The 22,221-nt window shown below is 39.3% G+C and overlaps 1 pseudogene; it reads left to right on the forward strand.

Annotated features, from left to right (window-relative positions):
* The first annotated feature begins 423 nt into the window (after positions 1-423).
* Positions 424-21,543, forward strand: LOC125171732 (tigger transposable element-derived protein 1-like; annotated as a pseudogene).
* Positions 21,544-22,221: the final 678 nt, after the last annotated feature.

Below are 22,221 nucleotides of genomic sequence, written 5' to 3' on the forward strand. Positions count from 1 at the left end.
CCTGACCTCTGCTTGTAGGAGCAGACCCCACTGTATTGTGCTTTGCAGACACTGCGTTTTTTACAAATTGAAGGTTTGTGGCAACCATGCATCCAACAAATCCACTAGCAACAACTTTTCCAACAGATTGGCTCACTTTGTGTCTCATGTCACAGATTGGTAATTCTCATGATATTTCTAATGTTTTCATTATTATTATATTTGCTATGCTGATCTGTGATCAGTGATCTTTGACGTTACTATTGTAATTGCTTCCGGGCTCCACAACCATCCCATGTAAGACAGAAAACTTAACTGATAAATACTGTGTATGTTTTGACTATTCTACTAACTGGCTGTTACCCTAGCTCTCTCCCTCTCTTCAGGCCCTCCTATTCCTTTTGACACAATAATACTGAAATTAAGCCAATTAATACCTCTACGATGGCCTCTAAGTGTTCAACTGAGAGGAAGAGTTGCATGCCTTTCACTTTCAATCAAAAGCTGGATATGAGTAAGCTTAGTGAGGAAGGCATGTCTAAAGCCAAGGTAGGCTGAAAGCTCGGCCTCTTGCACCAGTCAGTCAAGTTATAAATGCTAAGGAGAAGTTCTTGAAGGAAATCAAAAGTGCTACTCCAGCGAACACATGAATTGAAAAACAGCCTTACTGCTGATATGCAGAGAGTTTTAGCGGTCTAGATAGGTGAAGCCAGCCACAACATTCCCTTAAGCCAAATCCTAATCCAGAGCAAGGGCCTAACTCTCTTCGATTCCATGAAGGCTGAGAGAAGTAAGGAAGCTGCAGAAAAAATGTCGGAAGCCAGCAGAGGCTGAGTCATGAGGTTTAAGGAAAAAAGCTTCCTCTGTGAAGCAATGCAAAGAGAAGCAGCAAGTGCTGATGTCAAAGCTGCAGTAAGTTATCCAGAAGATCTAGCTAATTAATGAAGGTGGCTACACTAAACAACAGATGTTCAATGTATACAAAATAGCCTTATGCTGGAATAAGATGCCATCTAGGACTTTTCATACCCAGAGAGGAGAAGTCAATGCCTGGCTTCAAAGCTTCATAAGGACAGGTTGACTCTCTTGTTAGGACTAATGCAGCTGATGACTTTAAATTGAAGCCAATGATCATTTACCATTCTGAAAATCCTAGAATCCTTAAGAGCTATGCTAAATCTACTCTTCTTATGCTCTGTAAAGGAAGCAACAATGCCTGGATGACAGCACATCTGTTTACAACATGCTTTACTGAAAATGTTAAGCCCACTGTTGAGAACTACTGCTCAGAAGAAAAGATTCCTTTCAAAATATTACTGTTCATTGACAATGAACCTAGTCATCCAAAAGCTCTGATGGAGATGTAGCACAAGACCAATGTTGTTTTCACCACGCCTGCTAACACAACATCCATTCTGCAGCCCATGAATTAAGGATCCATTTCAACTTTTAAGCCTTATTATTTAAGAAATACATTTCTTTTTTTTTTTTAATGTTTATTTTTGAGAGAGAGACAGAGTGTGAGTGGGGGAGGAGTAGAGAGAGAGGGAGACACAGAATCTGACACAGGCTCCAGGCTCTGAGCTGTCAGCACAGAGCCCAATGAGAGGCTCGAACTCACAGACTGCGAGATCATGACCTGAGGTGAAGTCGGACGCTTACCGACTGAGCCACCCAGGAGACCCAAGAAATACATTTCTTAAGTCTATAGCTGCCATAGATAGTGATTCTTCTGATGGATCTTGGCAAAGTCAACCCGTCTGGAAAGGATTCACCATTATAGATGCCATTAAGAACATCTGTGATTCATGGAAAGAGGTCAAAATATCAACATTAACAGTAGTTGGGGAGAAGTTGATTCCAGCCCTCCTGGGTGACTTTGAGGGGGTTCAAGACTTCAGCAGAGACAGTAAGTGTAGATGTGGTGGAAACAGCAAGAGAACTAGAACTAGAAGTGGAGCCTGAGCATGTGACTGGATGGCTGCAATCTCATGATCAAACTTACGTGGATAAGAAGTTGCTTCTTATGGATGAACAAAGAGAGTGGTTTCTTGAGATGGAATGTACTCCTGCTGAAGATGCTGTGAAGCCTGCTGAAATGACAACAGAGGATTCAGAATATTATATACATGTAGGTGATAAAGCAGTGGTAGGGTTTGAGAAGACTGACTCCAATTTGGAAAGAAGTTCTACTGTGGGTAAAATGCTATCAAACAGCCTCACATGCTAGACAAAAAAATATTTTTGAAAGGAAGAGTCAATTAATATAGCAAACTTAATAATTCTCTTATTTTAAGAAATTGTAACAGCCACCCCAACCTTCAGCAACCACTGCCTTCATCAGTCAGCAGCCATTAACACTGAGGCAAGACCCTTCCCTCCAAAAAGATTATGGTTCTCTGAAGCAAGCCTCCGATGATGGTTAGTATTTTTTAGTAATAAAGTATTCTTTAGTTAAGGTATAAACATTGTTTTTTCAGGCATGATGCTATTGCACATTTAATAGACTATAATATACTGTAAACATAATTTCTATATGCACTGGCAAACCAAAAAATTCATTTGACTCACTTTATTGCAATATTTGCTTTATTGCAGTGGTCTGGAACTAAACCTGCAATATTCTGGAGATATGCCTGTAATTTTCCTTCCCATAACTCTTAGGCACTTCATGAATAACAGTTGTCTTTACCCCCAGAGGACCAAACGGAAGAAAGCATGATGCTGTATGCTGTATGCAGTTGGACTGGTGTGGGACTAAATTTTTATGAAGTTTCAATTAGCCATGCCAATATTAAGCATGACATTTTTGGTTTCCTGAATCCAGGACTATAGGAATATTCATTAAACAAATGCTTCTTGAGCACCTGTTGTGTGGCAATGAGTGTTAAAAAAAGATTGCAATCAACATTTATCAGCCACTTACTATGTGCCAGGCACTGTGTTAAGTGCATTCCATACATAATCTTTTCACTTTTCACAACACATGAGATAGGAAATATAATCCTCTTTTCTCATATGGGAAAACTTTGGTTTAAAAACATTAATAGCCTAAAGTCAAACAGTTGGTAACGGGATAGGAAGAGATTTCAAACTATATCTAAATGACACAAATTCTATGTTAATAACTCAAAACCCACAACTCTTCCTTCAAATGCATAATCTTTAGCTCACTGTATCTCTGACCAATTAATTTTTCAGGAGTTAAATTTTCCATCTGACTTCGTCCACTGTTACAGGCTATAATTTATTTTCAAAAATGCTTTCTGTATTATCATTTTAACTGTATACTTTACCTGCCCAATGTAGCAGAAAGGACATAGAGACATGATTTTTTTTTTTTAAAGACCGACAGATTTCAGACTGTATTCTTAAAACCCAGGATTTTAAAATCCTGCAATTATAACAGTACTCTGAAATCAACAGGAAACTTTTATCTGCATCTGTGCTTCACCAGAAAAATCCTGAACTTTTTTCAAGTTTGAATACTCAAGTAAAACTTCTGCCAAGCAATACTGGGAAAGCGAAGGAACTGTAGATTAGCTAGATCTCTCTCTCTCTCTCAGCGGGAAATGCACATGTGTACACAGGAAGATAGTTGTCTGCGTGTGCATGCACACATACACACACATGTACACACACTCTGCACTCTGGTTCTCATTCCCTCACTCAGCTTTCTCTACGACAAGATCCTCTCCCGCTTGCTTCTTTAATCCAGGGAAAGCTTTCTAAGTGACCTCCACACAGTAGAACATTGCCAAGGTTAACCAATAGATTCAAATACTCCCCATTATCTCCATATATCCAGCAGTCAGAGACACTGTGAGTTTCTTTTTTCCTTCTCAGACATCCTTTACACAATCATTTGTAAGCATTTTCCACAGTATTTCCTGTTAGGCAGAGATTGAGCTCCTGAAATTGATCAGCAGACAAGTCAATAGAGCTGTGGTTATTAACTGTGTCTCTCCTTTAGTTGAAATCATAGGTGGATAGTATTTTCAAAGTGGGAGAAGATTCTGTCCAGCCCCCTTATTTCACAGATGAAGAAACTATGGCTCATTATAGCTGAGAGAGGTAAAACGCTAGGAATAGTCAAGATCACACAACGAAGCTGCTGGAATTAGAATCCGGTACTGCAAGCAGAACTAATATATTCAGCAGTCCACTCCTCCACACACAGTGTAGTGCCTGTGGCATACCACCCACAATGACTGAAATGCCATCTTTACTATTAATGCATAGGTCTATAACCTGACTCTTATGCATTAGCTCTTTTATCAGACAACCAACTGGCAGCTACTTGAGCAAATGAATTCTGTGTCTCATTTTGTAAAATGATTTCATCCTTCCTTTATTATTCTATGATGGATATTCTTTCACATTCATATTACTCTGGCATGATACACTCATGCTGTTTTATGAAAAAAAAATCCATGCTTTAGAATAGACTATTATTATACAATCTTGATATAACCAGTGTCACCTCATATAATGAATGAGTTAATAAAGTGCACAAAATGATTGCTTCTCTTCCCCATTGTCTGTATATCAGAGTTGAGGCTGCTACAAATACATATAATACAATAATTATTATTATGTTCTATTGTCAAAATATATTGAAGGCTTAACAACTACTGATGAGCAAATCTCAAGGGGTTGGAGTTGCAAACTCTTTAGACCAAAAAAAAAAAAAAAAAAAAAAATTCAGACTTCTCATAAAATCCTTAGGGTTCTTTAGTCTCCACAGATAGAAAAATTCTGTAATAACATTTTTCTTTCTATTTCTGGCATATATGATTAAGATCACTGCCTAGGCTGAATTATTAGCTTAAATTCTATTCTCTCCAAACCCTCATTGTTGAAATTTGTGCTTCAGTCAACAATCACAACACTATTTTGTGGTCTTTAAACTTTCAAGAGAATACTATTGTTTTGACACACAGACTAGTATTTTTCTGGCTTATATCCTAGCTTTGTAGGGCCTGTATTTCACACCTGAGACAAAATTTTTCCTTCCATCTTTTAATACTGTCTTTTTTTAATCCAATGACAGATAATTTATGTAATTTTTCACAGACCACTAATCCACATTGAAGTAGAAACATTTTCTCAACTAATTAGCATATATGCAGCAGGAATGGGAAATTACCTTCTTAAAAGTTGAATCCAGGTAAGCCTGGACTTACCTAGTTCGTGGGTCAAATATCAAATAGTAATGTTGCCACTTATGCCTAATGTTGTAAAAATGCAACATCATAATACATTCTTACTAACAAAATCATAAAATATCATAAACTGGATATGTTGGCCAACTATTTTCTCTCGTCTTTAGTATTCTTTCTAGGTCCTTCTCCTTAGGCTCTCTTCTGTGCATCTTCCCATTCCTTAACAAATATTTATGGTCCAGACACTATGGCAGGCACTAGAAATATGAAGGCAAATAAGTTAAAGCACATCTCCCCACTTCTATCATTTCTCAACATGTCATTTCTCAGTGTCATTTCTCTCTCCCATATACATGCACTCTCCTATACACAAACACACACACACAATTCTCACAAACTCAGCTGCAGGTCGATTCTCTCTAAAAAGGTAATTTTGATAACTGCTGCCAGGGAACTCAGCCACACACTCTAGGAATTCAGCAAATTCCCTGCTGACTCAATCTGAAGAGATACTTTGTGGTCCGGCTGTGGTTTCTGGTTAAGACCCTGCCTGAGAAGTCTCCATGAAGCACACAGGACTTCAGTCCTTGCCTTGCCAAGCCCTCTAGATAAATTCACTCTCCAGCTCTATTTGCAGCATCCCTCAAAGGGATTGCATGAAAATTATGTGTTCTTCCACTCTACCCTCCATGGGAGGGAAATTTGGGGGTAGTCAAGTCCTATCTTTGCCTACACAAACGAAATTCTGACTCTTCTACTGTTCTCATGTTCCTGTATGTCTCTCCAAAATTCCAAACAAGACCTCTCTACTTTAGATTTTTCTCTCAGTCCTGTTGAGGTTTCTACCTTGCTGTTATCTTCCCATCCCCTCCTATGAAGTCCCAGATCCCAGAAGAACCTAAACATGTTCCAGCTCCAGTCCCACCAAATCTCTCCCTTGCTCAAGGCTCTAACTCTCAGCCTTAGGAACTCTCTATTCTCATAGGCAGTGGGAACTCCTCTTACATCATATCTTGAGTTGTAGCCACCTAAGGCTTAAAATAAGCCTACGTTCAGACCTGCTCCAATCTGGACTCATTACTCTCTAGACCTCCTGTTCAGCTAGGATTTCACTTCGTGATTCTCCTGTATTGGATTTCCCTGTTTTCTAAATCCTGTGACTTTTTTTTTTTTTTCTATCACTGAGCTGAAACAGCTTTTAGTATATTTCTTACAGAATTTGTTTCTGAGAATTTGCAGGCCTGAAAATGTCTTCATTCCAACTCTCACACCTGATTGTTAGTTTATTTCTTTTTATGTGGGACAAAAATTCTTTTCCTTCTATACATCAAAAGATTTTTTTTCTCCATTATCTTCCAGCTTCAAGTGTTGCTAATGAGGAATCAAATACTATTTTCCCTAATCCTTTATGTCACTTGTTTCTCTGTGTGAGCTTCTAGGCTCTTTTCTTTATCTCTGGGTGTGGCAGTGGCTCTAGCTCCTCCTTAATTAAATTCAGTCTTCTGTTCTCCATTGAGTAGCAGGAGCTCAAATATTCAACAGGCACAGGGCAGCCCAAACTGAGGACTGTAATTCCCATGCTTCCTGTATAGGCGGGATGATCCTGTGACCAACTTTGGGCCAACTGGATGTGAGCAGAAATTATATACAGTTTCTGTAGTGGACCCTAAAAAGGGGGAGGGAGGCAGGAATGGCCTCACTTTCCCTTTCTCTTCTTCCTGCTGGTTGTGACATAGATGTGATGGTGAGGGCTCAAGCAGTCATCAAACCAAGAGAGTAAACCACATTTTAAGGATGGCAGAGCAAAAGGTAAAAGAAGCTTGAGTTCTCCATACCATGAAGCAGCATACTGCTCGTGTTTGGACTAATATATGAGAGACAAATAAATTTCCATTTTATTTTAGCCACTATTGTTTTAGCCTTTGCAGTAAAAGAAAAGAAAAACAGCATCCTAAGTAATATTTCTGTCCTCATAAATTTATTCATGGTCATTGTTATAAGCACTTGGTAGACCCTTTGAAGATGGAGACATTTCTTTAACAATAGTGAAATCTATCTTTGTGTATGTGTATGTGTGTATAATATATAGGAAACTATATATTATAGTTTCCTCCCCTCTATTTTCTGTTTCTCTCTCTCTGGAACTGGATGGTGGATCTCCTTAATTGGTCTTACAATTTTCTTAGTTATCCACCCCCTCCATTTTCCATCTTTATCTTTTTGTTCTAATTGCAGAGCAATGTACTCAATTTTATCTTTACAGACGACTGAATTTTTATGTAAAAAATATTTTAATGTTCTTATTTATTTTTGAGAGACAGAGAGAGACACAGTGTAATCAGGGGAGGGACAGAGAGAGAGAGAGAAGGAGACACAGAATCCCAAGCAGGCTCCAGGCTCTGGGCTGTCAGCACAGAGCCCCACGCGGGGCTTGAACTCACAAGTCGTGAGATCATGACCTGAGCCAAAGTCAGACACTTAACCAACTGAGCCACCCCGGTGGCCCATGAACTTTTATTTTAAATGTTATATATCTAAAATCTCTTTCCTTTTCTTTTATTGTTTTATTTTTAGAATCCTATTTTGCTTCAAAGAGAATATCTTTGGTTGTTTTTCTGAGACTATTATGGCAGAGTCTCTTTTGAGGTGTTTTCTGTTTCCTTTACTGTTTTGCTTCCTAAAAGTTCTACTTTACAGATTATTTTTTTTCTTTCACGTCAGAGACTTTCCTCCATTAGCTGTTGACCGTATCTGCACATTTTTTTAATGTTTATTTATTTTGGTGGAGAGAGAAAGAGAAAGGGAGCAGGGCAGAGAGAGAGGGGGAGAGAGAATCCCAAGCAGACTCCACACTGTCAGTACAGAGCCCAACGCAGGGCTCAATCTCACCAACTGGGAGATCACAACCTGAGCCGAAACCAAGAGTTGATGCTTAACCAACTGAGACACCCCCCCCCCCCCCGGGTGCCCCTATTTTTATATGTTTAAGAGTAAGATACTTAAAACACTCATGGAAGTTCTATGTGTTAGGGCAGGTCTTGTTAAGTGTTGAACCTTGAGTGACAAGCTAAATTTTTTTGTGGAAGGTCCCACCAGTGTCAAGATTTAAATATTATCATCTATTCTTTTAGAGCCATTCTGCTTCCTCAGAGAAATTCTCTCCAGATTTTTACCTGGGGATAGGAAATAAGAGGAGATGTCCTTTTGACTCTCTGCATTCTAGAAGATGAAAGAAGGAGAAAGAGATTGAGAGAGCATCAGAACAAATTCACAAGCTAGTTACCCCACCTTTTATTTTTTTAAATGTTTATTGAGAGAGGGAGAAAGGGGTAGGGACAGAGAGATAGGGAGAGAGAGAATCCCAAGCAGGCTCTGTACTGCGCAGAGCATGATGTGGGGCTCAATTTCACGAACCGTGAGATCATGACCTGAGCTAAAATCAAGAGTCTGATGCTTACTGAACCACCCAGGCACCCCTATCCAACCTTTTAATATGCAGATGTCAATCTGTCATCCTATTTTTATCACCCTATCCTCAACTGGGTTTGGAGTACCTGAAATCAGACATGTTCTAGTCCAGTTTTGAAAGAGGTTGAACCTCTAGTCATGAGTAGAAATTTTAGGCTGGCCTAGAGGTGTGGTCGGGGCATGGAGAGTCAGAATCAAGGTCAGTGGATGGGACTATGATGGCAAGGTGACCCAGAGAGCCTAACTGTTTCACATGAAGACCCTCTGTGTTCATTGTCATGCCTCTTTCATGTCTCTCCTCCATTCTGGAGTTCTGCAGAATCCTCTGCTACCCCTTACTTAAATCAGACTCTGTCTCCTCAATCCTCTATCTCCCCCAAATTCATTGTCTACTATTCCCCTCTCTTCTATATTTCCATGTGTTTGTGTGCCTTTCTTCCCCTCCCCCTCCCCCTCCCTTCCCCTCCCCCCTCCCTTCTCCTCCCCTTCTTTCTTCTTCTTCTTCTTCTTCTTCTTCTTCTTCTTTTCTTCTTCTTCTATAATTTCTTTACTTGTGCTAGGCACACATGGTCTTTCAGTTAAACTGTCCTCCTGAACCTAAAGTTACTATCTAATCAGAGAAGTTGATAGAAACATGTCTGCCTCTCTACCCTATGACCCAGCAATAGCACTGTTAGGAATTTACCCAAGGGATACAGGAGTGCTGATGCATAGGGGCACTTGTACCCCAGTGTTTATAGCAGCACTTTCAACAATAGCCAAATTATGGAAAGGGCCTAAATGTCCACCAACTGATGAAAGGATAAAGAAGATGTGGTTTATATACACAGTGGAATACTACTTGGCAATGAGAAAGAATGAAATCTAGCCATTTGTTGCAATGTGGGTGGAATTGGAGAGTATTATGCTAAGTGAAATAAGTCAGGCAGAAAAAGACAGATAACATATGTTTTCACTCATATGTGGTTCTCGAGAAACTTAACAGAGAACCATGGGGGAGGGGAAGGGGGGGGGAAGTTACACACAGGGAGGGCGGCAAACCGTAAGAGACTCTTAAATACTGAGAACAAACTGAGGGTTGATGGGGGGTGGGGGAGAGGGGAAAGTGGGTGATGGGCATTGAGGAAGGCACATGTTGGGATAAGCACTGGGTATTGTATGGAAACCAATTTGACAATAAATTATATTTAATAAAAAAAGAAAGAAAGAAAGAAAGAAAGAAAGAAAGAAAGAAAGAAAGAAAGAAAAGAAACATGTCTGCCTCTCTGGAATGCCCTGATGAAATGAAAACTCTCATTTGGTCTTCCAAAGGACAGACCTTATCTTTGCTGGGTGTCATTAAAGGAAATTCACATTCTCTGGTAAACAGAAATTAGTCCTAGGAGATGACAACTTAACAGTTATATGCCATTGGAAAGCCACCAACACTTAATTTCTGTTAGTATATAACCTTTTTATCATAAGCCACTGAAAGCTTCTACCTCATTTTACCCACTGCGATGATTCAGAAAAACCTGACTTTGAGTCTTTTCTGAGGTGTTTTGTTTTGTTTTAAAACTTCTTTCAAGCAACATTCTCTTTGTTTCCATTGGGTCACTCTGGATATTATTTTACCTATCGTTCTTGTCTTAATCATTCAATTATGTTCATTTTAATTGTACATACCCTGAACCCCATTCCAGGTCACACACTCAGCTGGTTTTCATCATGATGTGGAGCTATGCTACCACATTTGCCTGTCCTGACCCTATCCATTCCAGAAATCATGACTTTTCTCCGCTCCTCTCCTCTAACCTTCCTCCCTCAAATTGGCTTCTGACTCCCTTGGAGTTCAGTCAGCTTTTCATTCCAGTTGGAAAAATGTCATCATTATTACTCAGATACTCAGTTGAAAACTTCACTCCTGAGAAAGAGATTTTTTTTTCCCTCTTAACACTGTGACAGGAAATAGAACACTGAGCCTGTCCAAGGCAGGAACGACATAGGAACTAGGCCTAGTGCCACAATCGTTCTGTCACTTCTGATGAAGCTCAGCCTTCCACAATTTAGGCACTTTTGTAGCAGAGACAGATTCCAAAGTCTACCCCAGACCTGAAAATCATTTATGGTCTACTCAGCTTGCCCTGATGAATGTCAATGCCCTAGTCTTCAATTCTTTCTTAAAATAGTTCTAGATGACAAAAATGCACATTGCATGTCTGCAAACCCCAGGCATGTAAGATTCCAAATATGTAAGTCAAATATGACAACTTTTCCAGGTTGGTCAAAGAAGACTAATGAGGTGAAAATAGCAGACAAAGGGACTAAGCACAAGGGGAGATAGGTTTTTTACTTTAGCTCATTAAAGTCCCATGCCGCTATCCTATTACCAAATTATGAATAGGTTATCAGACGTGGCAGGATGCATTTTAAAGCTCCCACACTCTGGATTCAGATGTATCTGAATTTGTTTCCCAACTCTGCCTCTGAGGAACTGTGTGACATCAAACGAGGTATTTCAGTTCTCTAAATAGCCATCTCTTCATCAGCTATCCTAGTAGTCATAGCTACTTGGAAGCTGATTTTGAGAAGTCATTGAAAAAAAATATGCATTAATGGAAAAATATGCAAAGCAGATAAGCTGATGCAACATTAAGTACCCAATATGTATTTATGACATTAACATCATAAACATAGCATCATTGTCTCTTTCAATTCTTGGAGGTTGCCAAAAATTATTCTAAGTGTCAGTGAGGAAAAAACAAAACAAAATCATCAAAGTAGGGCCTTATAAGAAAGAACACAGTATGCTGACACTGACCTGCAACCTTACTTGTACCAGTACAACCATTTTTATCTTTAAAATTTTGCATAATAATCATGAATATATTGGGCAGAAGTCAAATATGTTTGATTTTTAAAAGAAAGTAATATAGCAGCTTTCATAGGAGTTAGAGATTACAAATTCTGTCACCTGCCAGAACTAAATTTCTCATCCCTTACCCCCTCACGTTTACCCCAGGACAATGTAAATCCTGACACACAAATCAAAACTTGACAATATCTTAATTTCTGAGATAAATGTTAATCATTATGTCCTCATTCCTATTAGGTTCTTCATTCTTCACTGACTATCCCATATTCTATTTAATGTGTCAACTGTTTAATTAGGAAGGATTTCTGATGCTCTGGATATATATATATATATATATATATATATATATATATATATTTATATAATAAAAAGTTCCTATTAGTAAACATATTATTTAAATGTCAGTTTCAGAAAATTTAATGAGTCTGGCTAATCTGTTTTACAGCCTTCTTTAGGACTGAAGAAGTGGTCTTACTCACAATGTGTATAAAGATATCCTGGCATGCGTGTTAAAAATATGTTTTCTGGCCTGACCCCAGAAATTTTGATTTGATATATCTAGGATGGGGCCAGGAAGGGCCCATTTTAATAGATGCCCCAGGTGATCCCCATGGGGGTAAGTCTCCAAGCTCATTTGGAGAAGCACAGGACTAATGGAACACTTGCAGCTACTGTGTTTCCATTTCATATCAAATTCTCAATAACATTACAAAAATGATTGAAGATTCTTTAAAATCTCACATCTTCTCCTTATATACATCTTTTACAGCAGGGAAAATTGTGCTCTTACACACACATGCACAAATATGCCTTTCTGTTTTTCCCCATTTTAATAGCAAGCCTGCTCAATCTTATCTCTAATATTATAGAAAACAGATATTAAAAAAATAAAACTCATGAAAACACTGAAGTTAGGGACCAGACAATCAAGACATGTTTTGTTTTGTTTTGTCTTTTACACAAGTATTTATTTTTTGGAACGATATCCTTTGGAGTTATTTGAATACTGAGTTCTCAGACACGTGAGTGTGTATTCACTTAATACTACTTGCTATAGAGTCTGTTGGGACAGACATAATTAAAGTTAGAGTGGCAAGGCCACAACCAATTAAATATCAATCAGAAAGGAAAATAAAGCAGCTCTGAAATTAGAATGTAAATTCAATGTAAATATATTCATTCATTCTTTTTATTAGCTAGTATTTATTAAGCACCCACTATATGCCAAGAGATCATGTTTCAATTTATTTTAAAAAGATGTCTATTGTATAAAGCAAAATATATCCACATGGGATAACAGAGTGACATTACAGGCTCTTTCGGGTATATTTAAATGTATGTCTGATCTTCAAGAGCAGGTCTTTGAACACACAAAAAAAGCAATGGTGCTGAATGAAAATAATCACAAAAATTATCACTAAAACCTTCACAAAGTCTGCTCACCAATTTTTCCCAACCTTCCATATTCTTATTTTTTAACTTCCAAAGCATGTAATTCATAGGATTAGCCCATATTACTTATTTTGAAACTGACTAAATTCAGTTTTATACTAAGTCTATATATAAAAGGACGGGCTACACGTCCTTGACAGTTTTCAGTACTCCTCACCAACACTCAAACAAACAGGCATCATCTTTAAAACAAAATTAACAGTGTTTTTTAAAACACTGCTGAGATCCCTGGGGAGGAAGAATTTTTCTTTTTTTTTTTTCTTTTTTTTTTTTTTTTAAATGAGTCAGAGGCTTTTTTTTTTTTAATTTTTTTTTTCAACGTTTATTTATTTTTGGGACAGAGAGAGACAGAGCATGAACGGGCGAGGGGCAGAGAGAGAGGGAGACACAGAATCGGAAACAGGCTCCAGGCTCTGAGCCATCAGCCCAGAGCCCGACGCGGGGCTCGAACTCACTGACCGCGAGATCGTGACCTGGCTGAAGTCGGACGCTTAACCGACTGCGCCACCCAGGCGCCCCAGAATTTTTCAAATCATACTGCTTAATGGCTATATGTACTGAGTATCACTGTATGTATGACCTTGGGCAAGTCCTAGAGTTCCTCTGAACTACGATGCCTCCATGTGTTAAACAGGAAAACTAACATCTCACTGCAGGATTGGTGTGTAAGAATTTACAGAGGTGATGTATGTAAAACAGCAAATATGGAATCTGGCAAGAGTAAGTGATCAATAACTAGAAGTTGGATGACGAGATAATGAGGATGATGCTACTGCTGAGTTGGCCTCTAATTGTCTCCTGTGTGTGTGTTTTATCTCTTCTACTAGACTGTAAATTATTTGAAAGCAGGGATGGTGTCGTTTTTTTTATCTCCAGCAATCTTGTACAGTATTAAGTAAATAATATCCGCTGTATGGATATTCATTTAATTGAATTTGTATCAACTGACAGGAGTGTAATTGTTTTTCTCTTACTAAAAGTGTGAGCCATATCTTACCTGAGAACACAACTTGAAGCATCTCGAGCTTTGGAGCAAATGTCTCCTGAAGAAAACTAGGCACTACAATGATGGTAATAACAGCAAATTGCATTTTGATGCTTTCTACAAGCCAAATGCTGTTAAAAGCACTCTGCATGTATTTACTCATGGAATCCTTTCAACAATCATACAAAGAAAGTACCATTATGATCCCATTTTAATGAGTGAGGAACTGGGAATGAGAGATGTTAGGTGACTTCCCAAGGTCACACAGCTAGGAGTGACAGAAGCAGGATAGTTGTGTCCAGAGTGTTGGGTAAAAACTGCTATTCTGTACTTCAGCTATGGTAGACTGAGAGAAAAAAAAAAAGTGGGGGGGGGAGAAGGATTTTTTGGTCTGAGGTACAGGAAAAAACAGATTTAAATCTAATAAAATGGATTGTTGACCCTTATGTTCATCCACTTCCTTTTTAAATTTCAGGATAGTGAAGTGATTGTGGGAGTGTTCACTTCCTCCCTGAGAAACAAGTTTGTGCAGAAAAGTATCTTAATTAGTACGCATTATGCAGTTCAGGCAAAGAGACACATATATATCATTATGGAAGAAAGCATTTTGTTGCATTTGGAACCACTTGAAAATTAGTGATGCCAAATTTAACAGCCAGCTCCAACCTTCGTGAGTTTGGTGTTCCCTTACCTCTAGCAACATCCACGTTCTAGTCTGCCATAGAGTTTGGGGGCGGGAGCACTTAGTTTATTACTGGCTGTTATTGTTTTATCTGTCTTTCCCTGCCGTTTGTATAGAAACAGGACCAGAATTTCTCTCAAATATCAATGTATATTTCTAACTTTGCAAAATCTTCAAATGATTTAGAAAGAGAATGCTAGCTATTTACTTAATGGTGATCTTAAGATCAGCTTTGGCGGAGATCAGAAAACTTTTTCTATAAAGGGTCAGATACCAAATAGTTTAGGTTTTGTTGGCCAGACAGTCTCTGTTACAGCTACTCGAGTTGGCTTTTAAGAGGTGAAAGCTGCCATAGACAATACATAAGTGAATTAGCTGTGGCTGTGTTCCAATAAAACTTTATTTACAAACTTAGGCAGCAGATGGGATTTGGATCCCAAGCTATGGTTTGCCAATCCTTAGGTTTACAGTAGTCCACGATCTTACAAGCCAAATTGTTTTTGAATCATTGCAATTTGCCTGCCATTTTATCCCAACATAAATTATCTTATTTAGTTCTCTAGCAACCCTTAGAGATAGAAGAAAAAAGGGCTGGGAGGGGGGCTTGGGTAGGCCAATTGGACAAGACTTAAACATGTAGTAAGTTATGGAGAAGTTAGCAAAAAATCAGACCCAAGGGGTTTGTTTACGAGCTTTCATTCTGCATCTCACTCTGCCTGATACACAAGGCCAGAGCTCTTATGGTAATTAAAAAAAAAAGATTCAAACATTTTTCATTTAAATGGGTTGTAAGAGATAATTGGAGATAATTGGTTTCAGAAACAGTAACTTTGAGAGAATGGAAGGCTGGCATATTGACCAATATACTTAGAATACAGAGCACTGAGCTGGCCTTTGACATGGTGTTGTGAGGACAGAAAAGAAGATGGGAGAAAGCATGCCAGTCTGATACTTCAAAACAATAAGGATATAATTAATAGCTAGGCTGGGTGCAAAGTCCTGTTCCATCAGTTTTATACTTAATCTGTGTCTCAATATTATGAAATTAAATTCTAACTAGTACATTTAAAAGATAATTCTCTTGTGACATTCTGACTTCTTAAATTGCAATGTTATATATTGTTAATCTCAAAGCTATGAGGTATGTTTCATTTGTTTGTTGTAGTAAAGTATGCTTACTCATTATATAGTTGATAGTATGTTTATTCATTATATAGTTGATAGATATTAAGTTTAATTTATTGATAGACATTATATTATTTAATCAACTATGACTACAAAAAAATGCTTTTTCTCCTTGCATAGTTGTGCAAATAAAAATTGTAACTGTGACAGAATCTTTTTTTTTTAATTTTTAAAATGTTTATTTGATTTGAGAGAGTGAGAGACGGGGGGGGGGGGTGAGGGGGGGAGGGGCAGAGACAGAGGGAGAACAGGATCCGAAGCAGGCTCCAGGCTCTGAGCTGTAAGCACAGAGCCCAATGTGGGGCTCGAACCCATGGACTGCAAGATCATGACCTGGGCCGAAGTCAAATGCTTAACTGACTGAGCCACCCAGGAGCCCCAACAGAATCTTTTTTAAAGCAACACAGAACCGGGGCATCCACTGTCAGTGCAGAGCCTGCTTCAGATCCTCTGTCTCCCTCTCTCTCTGTCCCTCTACTGTTCACATGCTCTCTCTCTCAAAAATAAATAAACATTAAAACAAACAAACAAACAAACAAATAGGGTTGCTTGGGTGGCTCAGTTGGTTAAGCATCCGACTTCAGCTCAGGTCATGATCTCACAGTTCGTGGGCTTGAGCCCCACGTTGGGCTTGTGCTGACAGTGGAGCCTGCTTCGGATTCTGTGTCTCCCTCTCTCTCTGACCCTCCCTCACTCACGCTCTGTCTCTCTCTCTCAAAAATAAACAAACATGTCTCTCTCAAAAATAAACATTAAAAAAATTTGTTAAACAATACAGAACCTTAGCATTTTCTCCTTCTCTCTCAACTAATTTCTGTTATTCCAATACTTGTTGATCTCTCTTGAGAAACCCAGAGTTGGTCACCTTTGAAAGACATCTGCTTTGAAAATCTAGACTTGAACTATTTTTTTTTTTAGTGGTGGGTGGGATGCAACAATATCCTGGAAACTTCACCTAGATACCTATCTGTGGAAAGGATAATAGCCCCTGGGGGTAGAGATTTGTTTTATTTGGTTTTTATCTAAAAATTTTGTAAAGGGAAATTTTACAGTTTCATATCCAATAGTAATTACAAACCATGGCTTAAGTTTTCTAGCTGGAACATTATACAACACTTCCAGAATGGTGAATTAGCCACACTTTTATTATTCTTCAAAAAAACTATTAGAAAATGTTCTATCAACTTGATGAAAAGGGAAATGCATAATAGGTCATTAAGCAGAAAAAGGAATAAAAGGAAATGGGTTGTTTTTAATTAACACAGTGGTGCTATGCAGAGTGGTCGCCATTAGAAAGGATGGAAATGGTGTCATACTTGGTGTGAGAGCTTGATAATTTGGACCCAAATTAGCACAGGGACAAGATGGAGAGGAGGCAGATACTGTTCTTATGTGAGCAGAAATCCTATATCCCAGCAAGTTGCTGATGCCATGCATTAGACTTCAATAGTCCTAAATTGAACCTCTGGTGATAATTGCACTTTAGAAGGTAACTCTTAACTAATCAAAATTTAAAAATAACTCCAAGTGTATTAGAAAACTCCAAAAAAAAAAAAATGGAATGAATAGGATGTGTGTGTGTGTGTGTGTGTGTGTTTGCATATAAAATATACACGGAAATTACATATTGGCTCACTTGATTAGAGACTCTAGTTAAGTCTAAAGTCTATTGTATGGGCCAGTAGGCTGGAGACCTATGAAAATGGTGCAGTTCCAGTCCAAACGCAGATAGGCTAGACCTAGGAGAGCCAATGTTCCAGTTCTGCTAGAGAATTTTCTTTTGCTCAGGGAGGCCAGTACCTTGTTCTATTTAGGCTTTTAACTGATTGAATGACTGCCAGCCATATTATGGAGGGCAATTTGCTTTCCCCAAAGTTCACTGATCCAAATGTTAATATGATCCAAAAACACCCTCCAAGATGACACATAAAATTAACTATCACACCAAGGATACCAAACTTGAGGGCAGAAATGTAGTAGATATAGAATTAGTTGCAGATCCCAGAGATAAAACTTACTAGCTGCCTGACCTTAGGCAAAGCACCTACTCTCTCTAAAACCCAGTTTCCTCATTAGTACCTCCTTCAGAGAAAGGCTGTGAAAATTCAATGAGAAGATAAGGATGATGCACTCAAACAGTTCCTTGCTACCACTAGGCCTTTTTAAATATAATTTAAAATTACTATTATTAGAATTACTGAAGGAATCCTGACTGACAGAGGTGCCCACACTATCCATTAAGTAACTAACGCATATTCAGTACTGAGACTGACAGATTAGCTTTACATTTAGATACATTGCTTATGCCTTGGAGGGAGGAGGGAACATAGAACTAGGAAGGAGAAGTAGTAATAATTTTTCTAGATAAATGTAATATGAGTTTGCACATCAAGACACAGTATAGCTCACGTGGGACACTGCTTTCACCTAAACACCATCGTAACAAACTTGAAGTCAAGAGGATGGCAGACATAATGCCTGTGAGGTTAGAAGGTCACTGTATGAGGACAATGTTCAAAGTCTTTGGCCTAGAAAGGTGAAGATCTTGGTGGGAAATTCAATCAAAGCTTACAAAATCAGGAAAAGTATAGATAAAGGCAAACGAGTCCACATGTAGATGCTGTACAGGGATGATTTAAGGACAATTCATTATGTAAACACTCCACATTCAATACATCAGCAAATCTTGTTGGCCCATTGCCTTTATAGTATTCTCTGCACCCAACCACTTTTTACCACCTCCATGGTTAATATTCTTGTCTAAGTCATGATCATCTCTCACCTGGGTTATTTCAGTAACCAAATTTGTCATTCTACTGCCAATCTTGCCTCCTTACAGACTTTTCTCAACATGGCAAGTGAATTGTTTAAAACAAGTCTTTTCTTTTCTTAAAACCTTCAAATGAGTTCCAGCGCAAAGCAAAAGCCAAAGTCCTTTAAATGGCCAACATGATGCTGCATACAGGCCCCCAGTTACTTCCCACTTCTTCCCACTACATGCAGCCTCCTTGCTTTTCCTTGAAAATACCAGGCCTGCCCCATCACCAGGACCTTGGCATTTCCTCTTCCCTCAACTTGGAACATTCTTCCCCTAGATGATACATGGCTTACTCCTCACCTTCCTTGGGGCTTTACTCAAATGCCACCTTTTCAATGAAGCTTAATCTGACCACCCAATGTAGAACCATCATCTCTCTCTCCCCATACCCCAAATGCTACCTTCCCTGCTTGACTTGCCCCATAGCTCATTCACCTCCATTTATTTTAATGTTTTTGTTATGATGACCTTTCCTTTGGAATATAAGCCCAAGGAGAGAGAGTTTTACCTGGTCTCCTCAGTGCCTGGAACAATGCTCTTGATACAGAGCAGATGCTTAATAAATATTTGTCAAATAAATTAATGAATATCTTCTAGTAAAGGTATGGAGCTCTGTAAGAAAAAAATATATATACTCAAACAACAACAGTGTTCATGAATTCTTGGATAATTAATCCTCAGAGGGTTTTACTTCGACATCAAGGTTCCTGTAGTGCAAAGCTACCGTGGCCTCCCAGGAAATACTTCTTTGTGCCACTCTAAGATACAAAATACAAAGCTGAATAGGCTGCATCATAGATTCAGTACAGCAAGCTCTATGTTCTACTCTGACATCTAATATTACTGGCATTATTCGTAACACTGCTTCTGCCCCGTTTTTATCTACATTTTGAAAGGTGGCATTTAAAAATGATAGGTCCCTTTTATATCTGTTCTCCTCCCTCTCCAAAAAGTAATCAAGGGATAAGCACTCAATGGTATGAAAACAAGCACCATGGTAAATGTCCAAATGGCAAGGAGGATGCCAGGAGGTTCAGATTTCCTGCATCACGCCTATTTTTTGCACAGGAAAAAAAAAGGGGTTTCATAATCCAAATCCATTCCTTTTCGGATGCCTGCTGCCTGTGTAAATACTGCTTAGATAGATGACTCCTTGTCCAATGTATTTGTTCCCCCCACAGTTGTTAACAGTCCTCACAGCAGTTGCTGCCTCAATCAGTCCTAGAGGCTCTCTCTCCACTTACTGGAGTCCTCACATCCTACTGTTGTCTCCCATCCAGATGACCTTCATTACAGAGAGAAATTTTGCCGACAGGTGCCCCTTGTGCCTGGAAATGCCATCTGAAATCCAAGGAAGAGATAATCTTCTGTGTGTGTTAGTGGTGTGTGTGGGTTTCATTGCATGCATGATTTGAGAAGTCTACACTCAGTTGATGCATTTCTTAACCCTCATAGGCTTGCTTCTTGCTCTTAGAAAACTCTACCTAAGTAACAGGAAATGCAATCTCATAATCTTCACTCTTATAGAGCTAGATGCCACTTGAAGAAAGAGAAACTCCTTCATAAGTCCACACAAACCAGGTGTCCCTACAGTAGAACTGAAATGGAAAGAAGGGGTTACTACATGAGCTCCTGAATATTCATCAGCTTCTTTAACCACGTATACTCCTTCACGGACATCTTCTAAATTGGCAAGCAAAACCTTCCATTTCAAAATTAATATCCCCCTTCTCTTTCTTGAGTTAGGTTTTGTGTTGGTTCCAGAGGGTGGGGTTAGTTGGTCACACTCTAAATCCAACTCCTAATTCTGTAGCTGAAGGACACTGCCTCACCACGTGCAAAACAACTGTTTTGCCACGGAAAAAAAACAAAACAAACAAAACGGACCCTCAGCTCATTGATCTTCGAAGAAATTACTGAGGACAATGGGGGAATTTGGTCCCGACAAGAAATGATTTTAAGGCTTCAAATGACGCAAAATTCTTTCTGTGGCACACATTAGCAATAATCAGGGAGCGTTGCTATGGTTCAGCAGAAGTCGGTACTGAACTTCACAGAACTCTTTCAACCTTTCCTCCCTCACTGGGTAAATGTGAAAGGAACAATAAATCTTGTTGACAATTACTTCCACGTCTATTGGCAGGAAGTCAGCAGCAGTTTGAAGAGTATTGTGAGCAATGTGTGCAGTGGGGCCAACACCCATTAACTATCTCCCTAGTTTCTCCTGTGACTTATAGAACATGTTATTTTTCCCCAGTGAGCAACGCTTCCAAATGTTGAATTAGTAATATTAGCACCAAATACCACTAATTTGTCAGCTAAGCTGTGTTTTTCCATAGCACTTGTAGCGGGGTCCGATTACCCCTTTGCAACACAGCTGAGCAAAGACGAAAATCTGAAGACATTTTATTTATATAATTTTGCCAGGCTTTACGAAAACACATTAGAAACAGTCACAGGGGTGATTTCGTTACAGTTCAAAATACGCACCAGGACTACAAACAGAATCCTGACATTTCAGCCTAAGCCTCCGAGGAAGGTGGCATTTTGGCAAAACCAGGACGATTTTGAGTTTCACAAACTAAGTTTTAATTCAGACAGTCATTTCTAAATGTACAAAATCCTATGTTCCTTCTGAATAGAAGAAGTTGTTGTCTCTTTCAAGCGTCCTCAGAGTTTTATGAAGAACGAGGGGCGGATAGCCGAGCGGGGAAAGGAAGGAGAAAGGTATCTCGAAAACCCCACAAGTGTTTCCATCTGCCGCCACCGCCCGGCACAGGAGGCCGAGGCAGGATGCGTGTTCCCAGCTGCGGTGTCAGCTGCTCTGCGGAAGGGGTGGAATGTGGACTAGCTTGCTTGTCTCTACGAGCACAGATGCTGCCAAAGTTTCAAATTCAAAAGAGTTCTCAGCGTCGATTTGGAGTCCTGCATGGTTCATCAGAAACTGTACTTTGAACTTTTATTTAATGAAAATATCCCACCTTAGCTGGGCAGTAGCTGTCTCCCACAGATCTTTGAAAGCTAAAAGGCATGCGATTCCCTACACCCTCCTACGTATCGGCCCAGGGGGAGTAAACCCCGGGGGAACAGTGTGCAGGGCCAGAAGAGGACCCAGCAAGGCAGACTGTCCAGGGACTCCATGAGTCCTCAAACACCTACAGCGTCATCCCCACATGGTTTGCCAGGGACAAGACAACGTGTGGGAAAAACTCATTGCCTCAGAGTAAACACTGCTAGGCTGATTTGAGTTTTTTGTTTCCCTACGTTAGGGACAAACACCTAAAGTTGGGATGCTTATGTAACTTACTGTCCAAGTCAGGACGCTCTTGAGAGTGCGAACAGGTGCTATTAAATATGCCAAAAGAAAGGGTGTAAGTCAGTGTCACCAGGCAACACTGGAATTTGTGGTCCCCCTACCAAACAAATGCTTAGGTCTTTGGGGATGGGAAATGTACTATCGGATGGTTGGGGATGGGAGGGAAGCTGAATTCTTTGCTGTTTGGCAGAGGACTGAAGACAGTAATAGAGTGATCCAAATTTCTCCACACCCATAAACACTTAATCTCATCCAAAGTTTACCACATTACTGGGCTTGTGATCAGTATCCAGTACATAGGTTCTGTCCCAATGTTC

The sequence above is a fragment of the Prionailurus viverrinus genome, chromosome C1 (genome assembly GCF_022837055.1).
Source record: "Prionailurus viverrinus isolate Anna chromosome C1, UM_Priviv_1.0, whole genome shotgun sequence".
Taxonomy (NCBI): domain Eukaryota; kingdom Metazoa; phylum Chordata; class Mammalia; order Carnivora; family Felidae; genus Prionailurus; species Prionailurus viverrinus.